Source organism: Acinonyx jubatus, chromosome A3, assembly GCF_027475565.1.
Source record: "Acinonyx jubatus isolate Ajub_Pintada_27869175 chromosome A3, VMU_Ajub_asm_v1.0, whole genome shotgun sequence".
Lineage (NCBI taxonomy): Eukaryota > Metazoa > Chordata > Mammalia > Carnivora > Felidae > Acinonyx > Acinonyx jubatus.
In genome coordinates, this window is record NC_069388.1 from 126826878 (window position 1) to 126843038 (window position 16161).

Here is a 16161-nt window from a genome sequence, read left to right on the forward strand (position 1 = left end):
TCATCTGCGAAGAGTGAAAGTTTGACCTCCTCCTGGCTGATTTGGATGCCTTTTATTTCTTTGTGTTGTCTGATTGCAGAGGCTAAGACTTCCAATATGATGTTGAATAACAGTGATGAGAGTGGAAATCTCTGTCTTGTTCCTGACCTTAGGGGGAAAGCTCTCGGTTTTTCCCCATTGAGGATGATACTAGCGTTGGGTCGTTCATATATTGCTTTTATGATCTCGAGGTATGCTCCTTTTATCCCTACTTTCTGGAGGGTTTTTATCAAGAAAGGATGCTGTATTTTGTCAAATGCTTTGTCTGCACCTATTGAGAGGATCATATGGTTCTTGGCCTTTCTTTTATTGATGTGATGAGTCACGTTAATTTTTTTGTGGATATTGACCCAGCCCTGCATCCCAGGTATAAAGCCCACTTGGTCATGGTGAATAAATGTTTTAATGTATTGTTGGATCCAGTTGGCTAATATCTTGTTGAGGATTTTTGCATCCATGTTCATTAGGGAAATTGGTCCATAACTCTCCTTTTTAGTGGGGTCTCTGGTTTTGGAATCAAGGTAATGCTAGCTTCATAGAAAGAGTTTGGAAGTTTTCCTTCCATTTCTATTTTTTGGTACAGCTTCAAGAGAATAGGTGTTAACTCTTCCTTAAATATTTGGTAGAATTCCCCTGGGAATCTATCTGGCCCTGGACTCTTGTTTTTTGGGAGATTTTTGATTACTAATTCGATTTCCTTACTGGTTATACATCTGTTCAAATGTTCTATTTCTTCCTGTTTCAGTTTTGGTAGTGTATATGTTTCTAGGAATTTGTCCATTTCTTCCAGATTGCCCATTTTATTGGCATATAATTGCACATAATATTCTCTTATTATTATTTTTATTTCTGCTGTGTTGGTTGTGATCTCTCTCATTCTTGATTTTATTTATTTGGGTCCTTTCCTTTTTCTTTTTGATCAAACTGGCCAGTGGTTTATCAATTTTGTTAATTCTTTCAAAGAACCAGCTTCTGGTTTCATTGATCTGTTCTACTGTTTTTTTGGTTTCGATAGCATTACTTTCTGCTCTAATCTTTATTATTTCCTGTCTTCTGCTGGTTTTGGGTTTTATTTGCTGTTCTGTCTCCAGCTCCTTAAGGTGTAGGGTTAGGTTGTGTATCTGATGTTATTCTTCCTTCTTTAGGAAGGCCTGGATTGCTATATACTTTCCTCTTATGAGTGCCTTTGCTGTGTCCCAGAAGTTTTGGGTTGTGGTGTTGTCATTTTCATTGGCTTCCGTATACTTTTTAATTTCCTCTTTAACTTCTTGGTTAGCCCATTCATTCTTTAGTAGGATGTTCTTCAGTCTCCAAGTATTTGTTAACTTTCCAAATTTTTTCTTGTGGTTGATTTTGAGTTTCATAACATTTTGGTCTGAAAATATGCACAGTATTATCTCGATCTTTTTGAACTTACTTAGGGCTGATTTGTGTCCCAGTATATGGTCTATTCTGAAGAACGTTCCATGTGCACTGGAGAAGAATGTGTATTCTGATGCTTTAGGATGAAATGTTCTGATCACTTCTCGGCCTTTTGGCTAAGATCAAGTGTAGGATGAAATGTTCTGAATATATCTGTTAAGTCCATCTGGTCCAGTGTGTCATTCAAAGACATTGTTTCCTTGTTGATTTTTTGATTAGATGATCTGCCATTGCTGTGAGTGGGGTTTTGAAGTCTCCTACTATTATGGTATTACTATCAATGAGTTTCTTTATGTTTGTGATGAATTGATTTATATATTTGTGTACTCCCACATTTGGCACATAAATGTTTACAATTGTTAGGTCTTCTTGGTGGATAGACACCTTGATTATGATATAATGACCTTCTGCATTTCTTGATACAGTATTTTTTTTGTTTTAAGTTTATTTTATTTTTGAGGCAGAGAGAGACAGAGCATGAGTGGGGGAGGGTCAGAGAGAGAGGGAGACAAAGAATCCAAAGCAAGCTCCGGTCTCTGAGCTGCCAGCACAGAGCCTGACGCGAGGCTTAAACCTATGGACTGTGATATCATGACCTGAGCCGAAGTTGGACGCTCAACTGACTGAGCCACCTAAGCGCCCCAGATACAGTCTTTATTTTAAAGTCTAGATTGTCTGATATAAGTATGGCTAGTCCAGCTTTATTTTGTTGACCATTAGTATGATAGATGGTTCTCCATCCCCTTATTTTCAATCTGAAGGTGTCTTTAGGTCTAAAGTGGGTCTCTTGTAAACAGCATATAGATGGATCTTATTTACTTATCCATTCTGTTACCCTATGTCTTTTGATTGGAGCACTGAGTTCATTGATGTTTAGAGTGAGTACCAAAAGATATGAATTTATTGCCATTATGTTGCTTGTAGAGTTGGAGTTTCTGGTGTTGTTCTCTGGTCCTTTCTAATCTTTGTTGTTTTGGGTATGTATGTATGTATGTATGTATGTATATTTTCATCTTTTCTCCCCTCAGAGAGTTCCCCTTAAAATTTCTTGCAGGGTTGGTTTAGTGGTCATAAACTCCTTTAATTTTTGTTTGTCTGGGAAACTTTTTGTCTTTCCTTCTATTTTGAATGACAGCCTTGGTGGATAAAGAATTCATGGCTGCATATTTTTCTGATTCAGCACATTGAATATATCCTGCTACTCCTTTCTGGCCTGCCAAGTTTCTATGGATAGGTCTGCTGCAAACCTGATCTGTTTTCCCTTGTAGGTTAGGGACTTTTTTCCCCTTGTTGATTTCATGATTCTCTCCTTGCCTGAGTATTTTGTTAATTTGACTATGATATGCCTTGTTGATGGTCAGTTTTGTTGAATCTAATGGGGGTCCTCTGTGCTTCCTGGATTTTGATGTCTGTGTCTTTCCCCAGGTTAGGAAAGTTTTCTGCTATGATTTGCTCACATAACCCTTCCACTCCTATTTCTCTCTCTTCCTCCTCTGGGACCCCTATGATTCTGATGTTGTTCCTTTTTAAGGAGTCACTGATTTCTCTAATTCTTAAATCGTGCTATTTTGCCTTAATCTCACTCTTTTTTTGTGCTTCATTGTTTTCTATAAGTTTGTCCTCTATATCGCTGATTCTCTGTTCTGCCTCATCCATCCTTGCCACCGTGGCATCCATCCGTGATTACAGCTCAGTTATAGCATTTTTTATTTCATCCTATTTTTTACTTCTTTTACCTCTGCAGAAAGGGATTCTAGTCTATGTTTAACTCCAGCTAGTATTCTTATTATCGTGATTCTAAATTCTGGTTCAGACATCTTGCTTGTATCTGTGTTGGTTAAATCCCTGGCTGTCATTTCTTTGTGCTCTTTCTTTTGGGGTGAATTTCTTCGTTTTGTCATTTTGAAGGGAGAAAAGGAATTACTGCTAAATTCTGTGGCTCAGGTTGTGCAGATTGTTGTGTTAATCCTCAAATCAGTCTTCTAGGTGTGCAGGATGGTTTAGTGTTGGTCTGTTTGTATTTCATGGATGCAAAACACACAAAAAACTTCCATGCTGTTCCCTCTTATCTTTTTAATAACTATGGAATCTGTAGTGCTCTTGGTGACTTATGCCTTGTTTTAGTTTTTTCTACTGACTAGTCTGGCTAAAGGTATCATTTTTATTAGTCTCTTTAAAGTTCATTTATTTATTTTGAAAGAGAAAGTGTGAGTGGGAGAGTGAGAGAGGGAGACAGAGAATCTCAAACAAGCTCTGTACTGTTAGTGCAGAGCATGACATGGGGATCAATCGCATGACCATGTAATCATGGCCAAAATCAAGAGTCAGAGACTCAACCAACTGAGCCACCCAGGTATCCCTATTAGTCTCTTAAAAGACTAGATTTTGGTTACATTGATTGGCTGTATTGTTTTTCTGTTTCAGTTTCATTAATTCCATTATGATCATTATTGTTTCCTTTCTTCTCCTTTCTTTGTATTTATTTATTTGTTTTTTAGCTTCTTAAGATGGAAGCTTAGGCCATTTATTTGAGACTTTATTCTTTTCTAATACAGATGTTTAGTGCTATAAATTTCCCTCTTATTACTGCTTTATTAGCATACTGTGCCATACATTTTGATATCTTGTGTTTCTATTTTCATTCTTTTAAAAATACTTTTCTAATTTCTCTTTTGAATTCTTCTTTGATGTATAGGATATTTAGAAATATGTTGCACAGTTTCCTAATATGTGGGGATTTTTAAAGAGATCTTTTAGTTATCAGTCTAATTTAATGCCATTTGATGGAAGAATGTACTTTTATGACTTGAATCCCTTAACCTTTTTGAGATTTGTTTTATGGCTCAGAATGTGGTCTATCCTGATCAGTGTTCATGTACACTTAAAAATGATGTGTATTGCACTATTGTTGTGTAGCACATTCCATAAATGCTAATTAGGTCAAGTTGTTTCATATTTATTTTTAAGTTATCTATATCTTTCTTGATTTTCTGGTTATTTTTTAAATAGTCATCCACATTGAGTATTAAAACATCCAACTATAAATGTGGAGTTGTCTATTTGTCCTTGTAGTTCTATCACTTTCTCCTTCATGTATTTTGACGTTCTTTTGTCAAGTACATAAACATTTAGGATTGTTACGTGCTCTTGATGAATTTATCCTCTCTTTCCTCGGTGTTTCATTTTGAATAGTTACTGCTGCTGTGTCATTGCAGTTTCTTCTTTAATACCTAATCTGTCATTAATCCTGTTTTTTAATTCTCAGATATAATTTTCATTATTAGAAGTTTGATCTGGATTTCATTAATATTATCCATGACTTTATTAAACTCTTTGGACATATGGAATAGTTATAATAATAATTACTCTAATGTCCTTGCCTGCTAATTCTAACATCTATGTCAGTTATGGATGGTTTCAGTTTATTGGTTTATTTTATCTTTGGGTCCTATTTTTTTCCATCTTTGCATGCCTGGTAATTTTTGATTGGAGGCCAGGCATCATGAGTTTTTCCTTGTTTGGTGTTGGATATCGTATACCTATAAATATTCTTGACGTTTGCCGAGAAGATCAGCGAAGTAACTTGGGAACAGTTTGATCCTTTCGGGTCTTGCTTTTAAGATTCGTTTGGTGGAATGAGCAGGGTGTCGTCTAGGGCTAATTATTTTCCAATACTGAACTAAGACTCTTCTGAGTACTCTCTCCAATGTTCCATGAATGATGAGGTGTTCCAGTCTTGTTGATGGGAATGGGTGTTATTTTTGTCCCTTGTGAGGACCGAATACTATTTTATCTTGTCCTTTTTGCTAGCCTGCTGACTACGTGAGAAAGACCTTTGCAACTTTCCAGATATAATTGTGCAGTTCTCTTCTCTCTGAGATTGTATTTTGTGAAGGCTAGCCACTCAGGTTTACCTGGACTCTCAACTCCATCTCCTCAACCCAGTAGGTCAGTGAAGTTCTGCCTGGATTGTCCCTTTCTGTGCTACAGCTAGGAACTTTCTCAAGGTAGTAACCTGGGTAATCATAAGGTTTACCTGCTTTGTTTCCTGTCTCTCATGGACCACTGTCCTTTGTTGCCTAATATCCAGTGCCTTGAAATTGTTGTTTTATGTGTTTTATCCTTTATTGTTGTTTGAGTCAGTAGGGTAAATCTAGTCTCTGTTCATTTTGGCTGGAAGCAGAAGTTCCCATATGCAAAATTTTGTATATGTATGTATATGTGTGCTTTTTCTGGAGAGTTATTACAGCTTTCACCAAAGTTTCTCAAGCGTATGTAACCCTCAATAAGATCGAGAAACACTTATTTTAGTAGTCATCATAGCCTTAAATTGTATTTATTTACCTATTTTGTAAGTCTGTATATTCCTTCACATATTTCTAAATTTTATACATTTCAATCTCAACAAATTATAAATAGTGACATTTTAAAAATAAACCTTTTATATCACTCTTAAATGTATCCAGTGGGTTCTAAACATCATTCAAATGGTTACTCATAATTCTCCATTTTAAAAATAGTGAGAAAAATTTTCTTCAATAGTGGAAAATTTTGCCTTATTCCTTTTGCTCTTAGAATTTACCTTCCCCTTTCATTTTTCTCATAGAATGTTATCCTAATGTAATATATTTTATGCTTGAAAGTCTTTTTATTACTCTACTGTGTCTGAGGTCCCCAAGACCACCCCCAGGTTTGATTATTTGCTAGGAATTCTTACAGGACTCAGCATATTGTTTGTCATACCCACAGCAAGGATTTATTTCAGGGAGAGCCCACAAAGAAAAACCAGTAAAGGAAAAAACACATGTGGTGAAGTCTAGAAGAAATGGGGAGCAAGCTTCCAAGAGTCTTCTCTCAGTGGAGTCACCCTAGTTCTTTCAGCAATGAGTTGTGACAACACATGTGAAATGTTGTCAGCCAGGGAAGCTCATTAGAGACTCAACATCTGAGGTTTTAACTGGACACTGGTCATGTAGGCACCCTCTTTCTAGCACACACCATAATTCTAGATTCCCAGAATGAAAACACGTTTTCAGTAGAAACCATCATTTTAGTCTCTTTTTTTTTTTGAACTACCTGACTTGAAAAAGTGTGTATTACATCAAATTTTCTCTGTAAAGTGCCACAGAGTCAATATTATGGGCATTGTGTGCCAGATGGTCTTTGTCTCAGCTACTCAGCTCTGCAGTTGTGGCATGAAAGTAGCCATAGACTACATGTAAATAAGTGAGTGTGACTGTGTTTTAATAGAACCTTATTTATTAAAAAAGGTACAAGGTTGGGTTTACCTACACATTCCAGTTAGCCAGCCTCTATGTCACACAAGTTTAGAATCTGTTTCCTTTGGCAACAGCAACACCAATTTATTAGAAGCTGACTATAGACACCAGTCAAGAAGATTCAGTGGCCTATAATGATGGCCTACTGAACATTAATGAAAAGATAGGTCTGAGTCTTCTGCAGACACGAGAGTCGATGGCTAATGACCTGAGACCTGAATTTTCACTGTCGTGAAGATTCTTCACTGGATTTTGAATACTTTATTTTGTGCCCTGGTGAGTTTTACACATGAGCAGAGCATCATCTCCAGTTTGGGAAAGAGTGAGAAATACGCTTACTTCCATATAATGTGAGAAGGGCAGTTGTGAAGAGGGAAAGAACCCAACCCTCCATCACCACCTTGGTCTTATGCACATCACTTTAACAAAGAACATATTGGAAGGTGAAGCAGAGTCCAGAGAGATTCCTTTAAATGTCACTTAACCATCGACAATTCTTCCGTTCCTCCAAGGGCACTTTAGTTTGAATCCCATCAGATTTACAGAACATCCTTTCTGTTTCCCAGCAGTTCAGCCAATTATAGCGCACATGTGTAGCCCTCTCTCCTGTGCCTGGGTTGGTGGCGGTTATTCTCACAGAGATAATGTGTGTTGTCATCTCAATTCCCTCGTGTCCCAAAAGACTTGTGTCTACATATGCTACAGCCTCTTCTTCCGACGAATTCAACCGATACCTGAAACTTAGCACTAACACTTGCTTTCAACAAAAATATTCACCGTATTACACTCACCAGTAATTTTGAGGCATTTTGGAAAAATTTGGTAAGAGTTAAGAAATCACACACACTTCTGCCAACTCAACCTTGCTCTGCCTCAGTTTCTCCATTTGTAAAACGGGAATAACAACAGTGCCTATATCAGAGGGTTGTTACAAGGACTAAATGATAATTTCTCGTATAATCCTGCCTGGTTCTCTTCTTTCCCTGCTCACCTTCCTTCCTCACCCCTATTCCTCTGAGATTGCTTTCCTGGAGCAGTGAGTTTTTATTCATCTCTTTAGCTCTCCTCTGTAGAAGCTTGGGGGCAGCTGACCACCCATATCATAGGGACTCAACTCTTCCAAAGAAAACTGTCTCCCTAAGGGGAATTCTGGACCAGCAGTCGGGAAAACAATGTTCCCTCCATCTTGTTGCCTTGGATATTGATGGCCTCCTTATGCAGGTCTTTAAGTCTGTGGCTGTCAAGTTAACCTGCTGGTTCTAGGAAGCTGGCCTCTGGCAGGGAACCTCCCCCTACCTCAAACATAGCATATGATCAATGTTATTTGGTTATATGAAATGTTACTTTGGGTGATGGATTGGAAAGAAGCCCAGATTTTGTTCATTTCTTAAGAAACAATGTCAGATCCCCCAGAACCTGGGACAGATATTTGGCACAAAGTGATCATTCATTGAATACTGACTGAATGAAACAACTCAGCATTTAGGCCTACCTGTCTTACTTCTTTCTCAAAACTGATAAAAGGCTAAGAAGCTCCATTAGAATGGGACCCCTAAGGGTTTATTTATTCCACACGAGAGGCAGGGCAGGGTAGTGGTGGAGATATGGGCTCTCTTGTTAGAATGTTGCAATTCCAAATCAGGCTTCTACACAACCTTGGGGCCTTGGTTTTCTCATCTTTAAAATGAGGATAATTATAATGCCTATCTCACAGGATTACTGTGAGAATGAGATGAGTTAATACACAAAAGGTGTTCAGGACACTGCCTGGCACATAGCAAGCACTCCATAGATGTTAGGTAGTATTATTCATTCCCTGAACATTTCTAAATTGAATGCCAGCCATGTCTCACAAAATGGGCTACCTACTGGGGCGTATGGAGATAAAGACATAGTTCTAGGCCACAAACCATGTAGGGCCCTCTACGGGAGGCTGAGAAGTAGATAGCCATAAATACTGGGATGAAGGTTCTGCTAGAGCTGTGCATGGAGCACTGTGAAGGCACAGAAGGGAATCTTCAATGAGAGAGTGACTCTCCAGAATTAACAAAAGCAGGTGACTTCCCCTCTGTGAATCTCTTAGGTTTACAGAAATGTTCCATATAGCAGATGATGACCTACCACTCATATCCATTTTTTCCCCAAGGCCACTTAGCTCTAGCAAGTAATGTAAAATAAAAGAAAACATCATTTCTAAAACACAGCCCTTGGAGCTGTTAATAAGGAAGAATTTTCAGGGCTATGAAGAAAAAAAGTAGAGAATCAAACTCAAAAAGTAGTTTATGGAACATTTTTTTTCCTAAGGGAAATTATAGAAATTACAGTGTCACCACACAAATGTTTTGGTAAAAATCAAAAGTCACAGAAGTATTAAGGGCCTGGGGAGTTGGAGAAAGCCTCTCAGGGAAGATTGTATTTGAATCAGGTCTTGAAGGGTGATTTGGAACATGCCATATGGAAAGGGCTACTCCAGGAAAAGGAACAAGCATGTGATATGGCCTGGAATCATGAGAGATCAAGGTGTCTTCAGGGAACTCCAAGTGGATCAACTTGGCTGTAGGAGAGCATTGTGACAGCAAGGGGTTAGCAATGTTTGGAAATGGAGGGTTGAAGACAGCTCGTGAAGGGCCTCATATGCTTCAAGTGCAATCTAGGATGATGGGAAGGGTTGTAAGAAAGAGAGACACTTGATCACACTTGCAGTTTGGAAGTGGTTGATGATGGATTGAAATCACAAAATGGGAGGTGGTTGCAACGGTCAAAGCAAGGATTGTGAGGTCTAGAGAAGGGCAGGTGCTGTGGAGACTGGTGAGTGGTTGGGTCTGATGCCACCAGAGAGTGAGCACAGTGACTCTTGGCTGTTTTAAGACACTGGATTTGTATGGCACATCTCAGCTTCTTAGTGCATTACAGACTTTACCTGCCGCTGGTAACACTCCCTTAGATCAGGTAGGTATTACCTTTCATTTTTCAGAGGAAGAAGCATCTTCTTTCAGGTAAAGTGACTTGTTCAAGGCCTCAGAGCCAAGCAGTCATGGTGGAGGAAAGGTGGGAACAGGTATCTGGAGCCCCATCCCAGTGCCCTTTGCTCCATGTGCATAATCATCTCCACAGGTCCTTCCTTCTTCATCATCCTGAAAGACATGAACCTGAAATCCTGAATTTGGACCACCCAAACCTCTTTCATGTCACTTCGTCTTTTCTCCATGTCCCCTGTCATCCCCAGCCTTCCTTCCCTCCAGATCCCTTTTGTAAACCTTGGGACTTACTCTTCCAATGCTCTGGGTCATCTGGTTTGTGATCTCAAAGCCCCTATTATTTCTGACCTAGTAGGACCCCATCATATCCTTGATGTGGGGTCCCATCTTCATTTTTAAGTTCAAGGCATATAGCTTGTGTATTCCTTTGATTACTTTTCAAAGTCACTCTCTGTGTATCATTCATCCTTCTTTCCATAATTGTCTACTTTTTCAAAAGCCAAGCCCTATAAAAGTATTAAATTAATAACCACCTTTAAGAGTAATTAAAGGTGGAAGATTCATAACAGGTAACTATGTCCAATCACTCCTAAAACATTCTTCCTCTTTTAGGTCTCCGCCCTTCATTTTTCATTCCTTTAATATAAATCTCAGTAACCAAGTGATAAATTTGCTTCATTATTGCCACTCGGGCCCCCTTGGCTCCTTCCCGTCTGCTAACTTATCTGCTGAGCTGGTTCCTGTCTGTGAACAGGTCAGCTCTGATGCCCCTTAACATTTGCTCTCAGGTGCTGCTGATTTAGTTGCCAAACACCAATAGGAAAGTTAGCTGTCATTAAACCCAAAGCTTTACAGATGGGAAAATAAAGACTCCAAGAGAGAAAGGGACCCTCCAAGGACACATGGCCCTTGGTTGTTGGGGAGACTATGTCCCAGGTCTGCTGCTCTCATTCTGGGCTTTTCCCACTTTTCACCTTGCCTTCTGTCTCTACAGAGAAAATATTAACTTAAATTAAATATGACTCTAGGGCAATCACAAGAAGTGGAAGGTATAGTTCCTGACTTCACAGTCTGGCTTGATGACAAGTTTAAAATGTGGCAAGTTAAAGGACAAGGCAAATTTTCCATCCGTGAGAACCTGGTGGAGTCAGAGAATAAACCCAGGTAAAAAGGTTTAGAGAAGACGACCCTAGACTCCAGGGTCAGCATGACATGGGTTTGGATCCATATCTGCTACTTACCAAATGAGTAAATCTGGCATGCCCCTGAGTATAACTGAGTTTCGAGTTGCTCATAGTGTTGAAGACATGAAGTGACAAGTGTTCTGGGACTTAACTGGCACTCAATAAATGGCAGCTGGGGAGGCTTCCTTGGTGCAGTGGATGGAACAGGTACAGAGGGCTGAATTGTATGTATTTATGAAGGAAAGAGGGACAGAATCATTAGGTAAGGCCAAGGCTTGGCACCAATGGGGGCAGGTGTAACATGGAATCAAGAAAAAACCCAACCTAGTTGAAGAAGGGGTTTTGGAGGAGAAGTCATGGGACATGGCTACGAAGATGAGTATGGGATTGGAAACTTCCCCAAGAAGATTTTGAAATCCAGTTGATTAATTCATATAATGTTAGAATTGGAGGTGCCTGAAAGACATCCTAGTGCCCTGATCTCCTGTCTGATCTTTGTGTAACACTGGAGTTCGATGCAAGGTTAGTAGATGTTTTCTGGTCAGATATACTTAGGAATTTCCTGGGTTATATATAGCTAAACAAGGTTCTTTCCTCAAAAAATCTTTTGAAAAGTTAATATATGCTATAAATTGTCAAGAAATAAAAGCATTGCATTTCCAAAACTTATTTGATCACAGAGCTTTTTTTTTTTTTTTTAACTAAACACCAATAAGATCTTGGGTATTGCCCAGAGAAACAGGGCCAGTTTCTGTGGATAGCTAGCTCCCCTCCCTCTGGACCAAAGATATGCTGGTCTGAGCTGCTTGGCCAACTGTTGTTGGGCCACAACTGCTCAGTGTGGATGGGATGTCTATCCCTTAGGGCTCCCAGAGGGGATCTGGGAGCTTTTTGGATCTGCTTAGATCCTTATTGTTTTAGTTTCCCAGGACTGCTGTCAGGACCACAGATTGGGTGACTTAAAGAACAGAGTCTCACAGTGGTGAAGGGTGGAAGTCTGAGATAGAGATGGTGGCAGGGTTGGAGGGGAAGAGAGTCTGAGGGCTAGAGGGGAAGGATTTTTCTACGCCTCTCTTCTTGGCTTGTAGATGACTATCTTCTCTATGTCTCTTCTCTTTTTGCATGTTTCTGTGTTCAAATTTCCCATTTTTATAAGGATACCTGTCATACTGGATAAGGGCCTACTCTAAGGACCTCACTTGAACTTGATTACCTCTATAAAGACCCTACCTCCAAAAAGGTCACACTCTGAGAGACTGGGATTAGTTCTTTAAGATAGGAGTCTTGAGGAGAACACGATTCAACCTGTAACATTTATTGAGTTTATCCCCATGGAGGGTCAAAGCGTGTTTCCAGGTAGAGAAAGTCAAGATGCACAGCAGCCTGGTGGTCTGCGGCTGCTTGGAAGGTACAGTGGTGCCGAATGTGGGTAGTAGTAAGGATCACACTTCCTCAGATACATGGTGACTGCGCATGCTCTGTGCCTTTGTTCCTGCCTCCTGCATCCTGTGCCATGCCCACGACATACATGCATGCACTCACACACAGCAGGAACTTGATTAATTCATTGTGGCACATTGTAGTAAAACACGTGGCCCATGGCATTCCCGCTCTGAACATTCAATTTACTTTTTCAGGAGCTATTTTCATAGTGATTACAGGTTCCTGAGATAATTTCTGCCTTTACATCAATCAGCACAAGGTTTGTGCACAAAGCACGTTGACGTGTGTCATGTCATTTCTGCTCCTTCTGAGAACTTTAGGAGTGAAGCAGGGTGGGGATTGTGGTTCCACGTCACTGCTGGGGACTCTGGGGTTCAGGGAGGTAAAACATCCTGCCCTGGTGTTTGACCCCTGATGCTCAGGCACCCGTTTGTGCCTATCCTGTCCATGGCACCACATTGCTTTCCATGAAGCATCACCTTCTATGGTTATATATTCTGAGACATCTTCCTTTTTATAATTTTATCCCTCTGTCCTCTCTGTCTCCCTCTGCTCACTTCCATCATGTCCAACAAAACTTCCTCCGCCTCCTATCTCAGTGCTCACAGCACAATCCACGCTGGGAGCCATTCTGGTGCTCTCTCATTCCTCATTTCCCATGGGATAGGATTTGGGGCACGTCTAAAGCCTGGACATGTTGGGTAGATGGAGCCCCTAGGAGACTGGTCTCAGCAACTGGCAAGGGTTCTTGCTGATTTTCTGCACCTGGAAAGGCAGGTGAGTAGCTAAACGTCTAGGAAAGTTGGTGGTGACCCAAAACAGATATTCCATGGGGGTGGGGAGCTCTCATCTCGATTGGCAGTCTTTCTGTCAGGAGATCCCATCTTTGGGATCTAGAATCCCAAGGGGGAGTTTGCCCCTTTGAGGTGGAGACCCCTGCGGAGGCATGTGCCCTGTGCAGTGTTCTTAAGGTTTTCTTGTACCTTGTACTCAAATGGACGTGAATCCTCCCCCTCTGTCTGCTGGTGTCTTTGTGATGACCCCATCTTCAGTCAACTGGTCCCATCCAGTGCCTTCTCTCCATCTCCACTCTTACCACCTCGGTCCCAGCTCCCATCTTTCTTCTCCCATCAGACTCGCCTTGTTCTGGCGTCCATGGTCTCCTTGCCTCTATGCTCTCACCTCCAGGTTTTACGTTCTCCCTGCAGCCATTTCAGTTCAGGGGGATAAACGTGTCCTGTCCATTGCCGCATCCATTGTCCCGCTCGTCTCAACTCTAGCCACACCAAGCCAGGCCAGCTGCTGACTGAGACATGCTTTCTCTTGCCTTTAGCATTTGTGTATGCTGTTTCTTCTTCCCAGAACATTCTTCCCTGCTCATCTCCTCTCGTGCCTTGTGCCTCATTTTTTGGTTAACTGCTACCTCTCTATCATGATCCAGCTTACATATCCTGTCTGGGCAGCCAGGCTGACACTCTCCAGACAGGGTCAGCTGCTTCTCCTAAGTGAACTTATCTCCTAGCACTTAACAGCTTGTTTACATGACTGTCTCCCTTTCTCAGGGCAGGGATTTTACTCTCCACATTATGTGTCCTTAGCCTGGCATATTGTAGGAACTCCATCAGTGTTACTAGAATCACTGACCTCTCTGTTGGGTTCTCTGCTGAGTGCTGGGTGTTTCTGACCTTAAAAATGCTCGCTGCTGGAAAGATTATTCTGAAACACCACCGACCGGGTCATTTCTCTGCTTAAAAGCATGCATTACTGGCAGCATGGAGACCAGCGTGGTGTATGAAATGCCCCCAACCTGGCAGGCCAGATGAACCTGCTCCTCTTCCGTGTACCCAGAGTACTTTATACAGGCAAGCCTTCCCCATAGCTCTTATCCCATCAGCCTCAATTTTCTGTTTTATGTTCTTTCTCTGATCAGACGCTAAATTATCTGTAAGTTCTGCTTGCTTAGCACGGAGCCTAGAACCAAGTAGGTGCTGAACACGTTTGCATGATTAAATTTCCAAAGAGCCAAAGGGAGAGGAAGGGGAAAAAAAAAATAGATGTCTTTTATGGACTGCAGGTCCTCCATAATTCCTATGTTGAAACCCTAGCTCCAAGTGATCGTATTAGGAGATGGAGGTTTGGGGAGGTGATTTAGATTACATGAGATCAGGAATCTTGTGATGTAACGTACAGCATAGTGACTGCAGTTATCAGTATACTGCATCAGATACTTAATGTTGCTAAGAGAATAGATCTTAAATGTTCTCACCACACACCCCCACACCCCCACACCCACACTCACAAGGTAGCTAGGTGAGGTGATGGATGTGTTAACTAACCTTTTTGTGGTCATTGTTTTGCAATGTATACATATATCACATCATCATACTGTATACCCTAAATTTACACAATGTTATATGTCAATTATATCTCAGTGAAGCTGAAAAAAGTTTAAAAAATGAAAAGAAAATAGTTTATCTTGAGGTTATTTTTATGATATGTGAAAAATTAATTTTAAAAAATGGAAGGGATCGTATGAGGGATATAGTGAGTAAGAAAAGTGAAAAGTAAGTGAAAATAAAAGAATCCGAGCACCTAATTTTAAATTTTGAATCTGACATTCTGTGAGCTTGGGTAAACCACACCTCTTTTCTGAGACTCAGTCTCCAGAGGTTAAGTGGGATTGAGGAATATTAATTAATTAATTAATAATTACATAAAGATCTCTTGAATATTTACAACATGCAAGGCACTGTGTTAATTATTGGAGGAGGAGGGGATGTATTAATGAATCTAGACGATTTTCTTCCAGATATTAGATTCTGGGATTCTATGAATTCTCTAGGTTAACACTGCAGTGGAATTATGTAGCTTCTAGGAACCATAATCAGTAGCTAATTTTATAGCAGATACACTCATTATTTGCCAACTAAGAACGTTTCCAACTTCTGGATTAAAGTTAGGTTCTAATGTGGAAATATACGTGAAGTTGCTAAGAAAGTATACTCTTAGTGGCCCTTTGAGTTCTGCTTATGCGTAGGGTTGAGGGAATAGAGAGGCTCTTTGATACAGGTGCAGAAAGCTTGCTGCAAGTGTATCTGGCGGCCCTTCATTCTGAAGGTTTTGGTGAGCCATTGAGAGTCTCTGATTAGGAACATGACTAGAAGCTCTGCTTAAATAGCGTTTCATTTGATAACTTATGCAAGTGTTTTCAAGCATGGAAGGCAAGAGCCTGGCAAATATGCGAATAGCCTCATGCTCAGAATGAGTACAGAAGGAACATAGTGTTTATTAGCTGCGGTAAAACTGTAAGGAGACCCCTCTTTGTGTTTCCTTTGCTGAAGCTGGTGTATTCAGAGAAGCCAGCTCTGCTGAGAGGCCCCTGGCTCCGTGCTCTTGCACTAGTAGAAGCTGGGTCTTACCATTCTTTACTGGGCTTGAGATTCCAAAGAAAGGGACCACACCACTAACATTATGCTTTCAGCATAAATGAAAATCACTTTCCACTTCAGTTTCAGACTAAGCTGTTCTGAATTGAGCCCCTACCATGTGCGTGGGTCAGGCCTGAGCACACTGTGTCATCCTTCCTTTCTCCTGACCTTCCTCTTCCCATGTGTCAAAGAGGGTTTGGACTCCAGATCTGACATTCCATGTTTTCCTGTGAGAAATGGGACTCAGGGTCCCTTAAAGTCAGCTGGCAGGCCCTGAACACTGGGGGGAAAAATCCTAAATGAGGCAGCAAAATCACCTTGGCTTAGCTTAGACTCTCTGAGAAACTTTTGGAAAAATCCCCTCCTTTTTCTCAGCCTGTTTCTATAT

The 16161-nt window shown here is 40.6% G+C and overlaps 1 pseudogene; it reads left to right on the forward strand.

The window, feature by feature from the left end:
• The first annotated feature begins 1557 nt into the window (after window positions 1-1557).
• LOC113592531 (uncharacterized) lies at window positions 1558-1738 on the forward strand (annotated as a pseudogene).
• Window positions 1739-16161: the final 14423 nt, after the last annotated feature.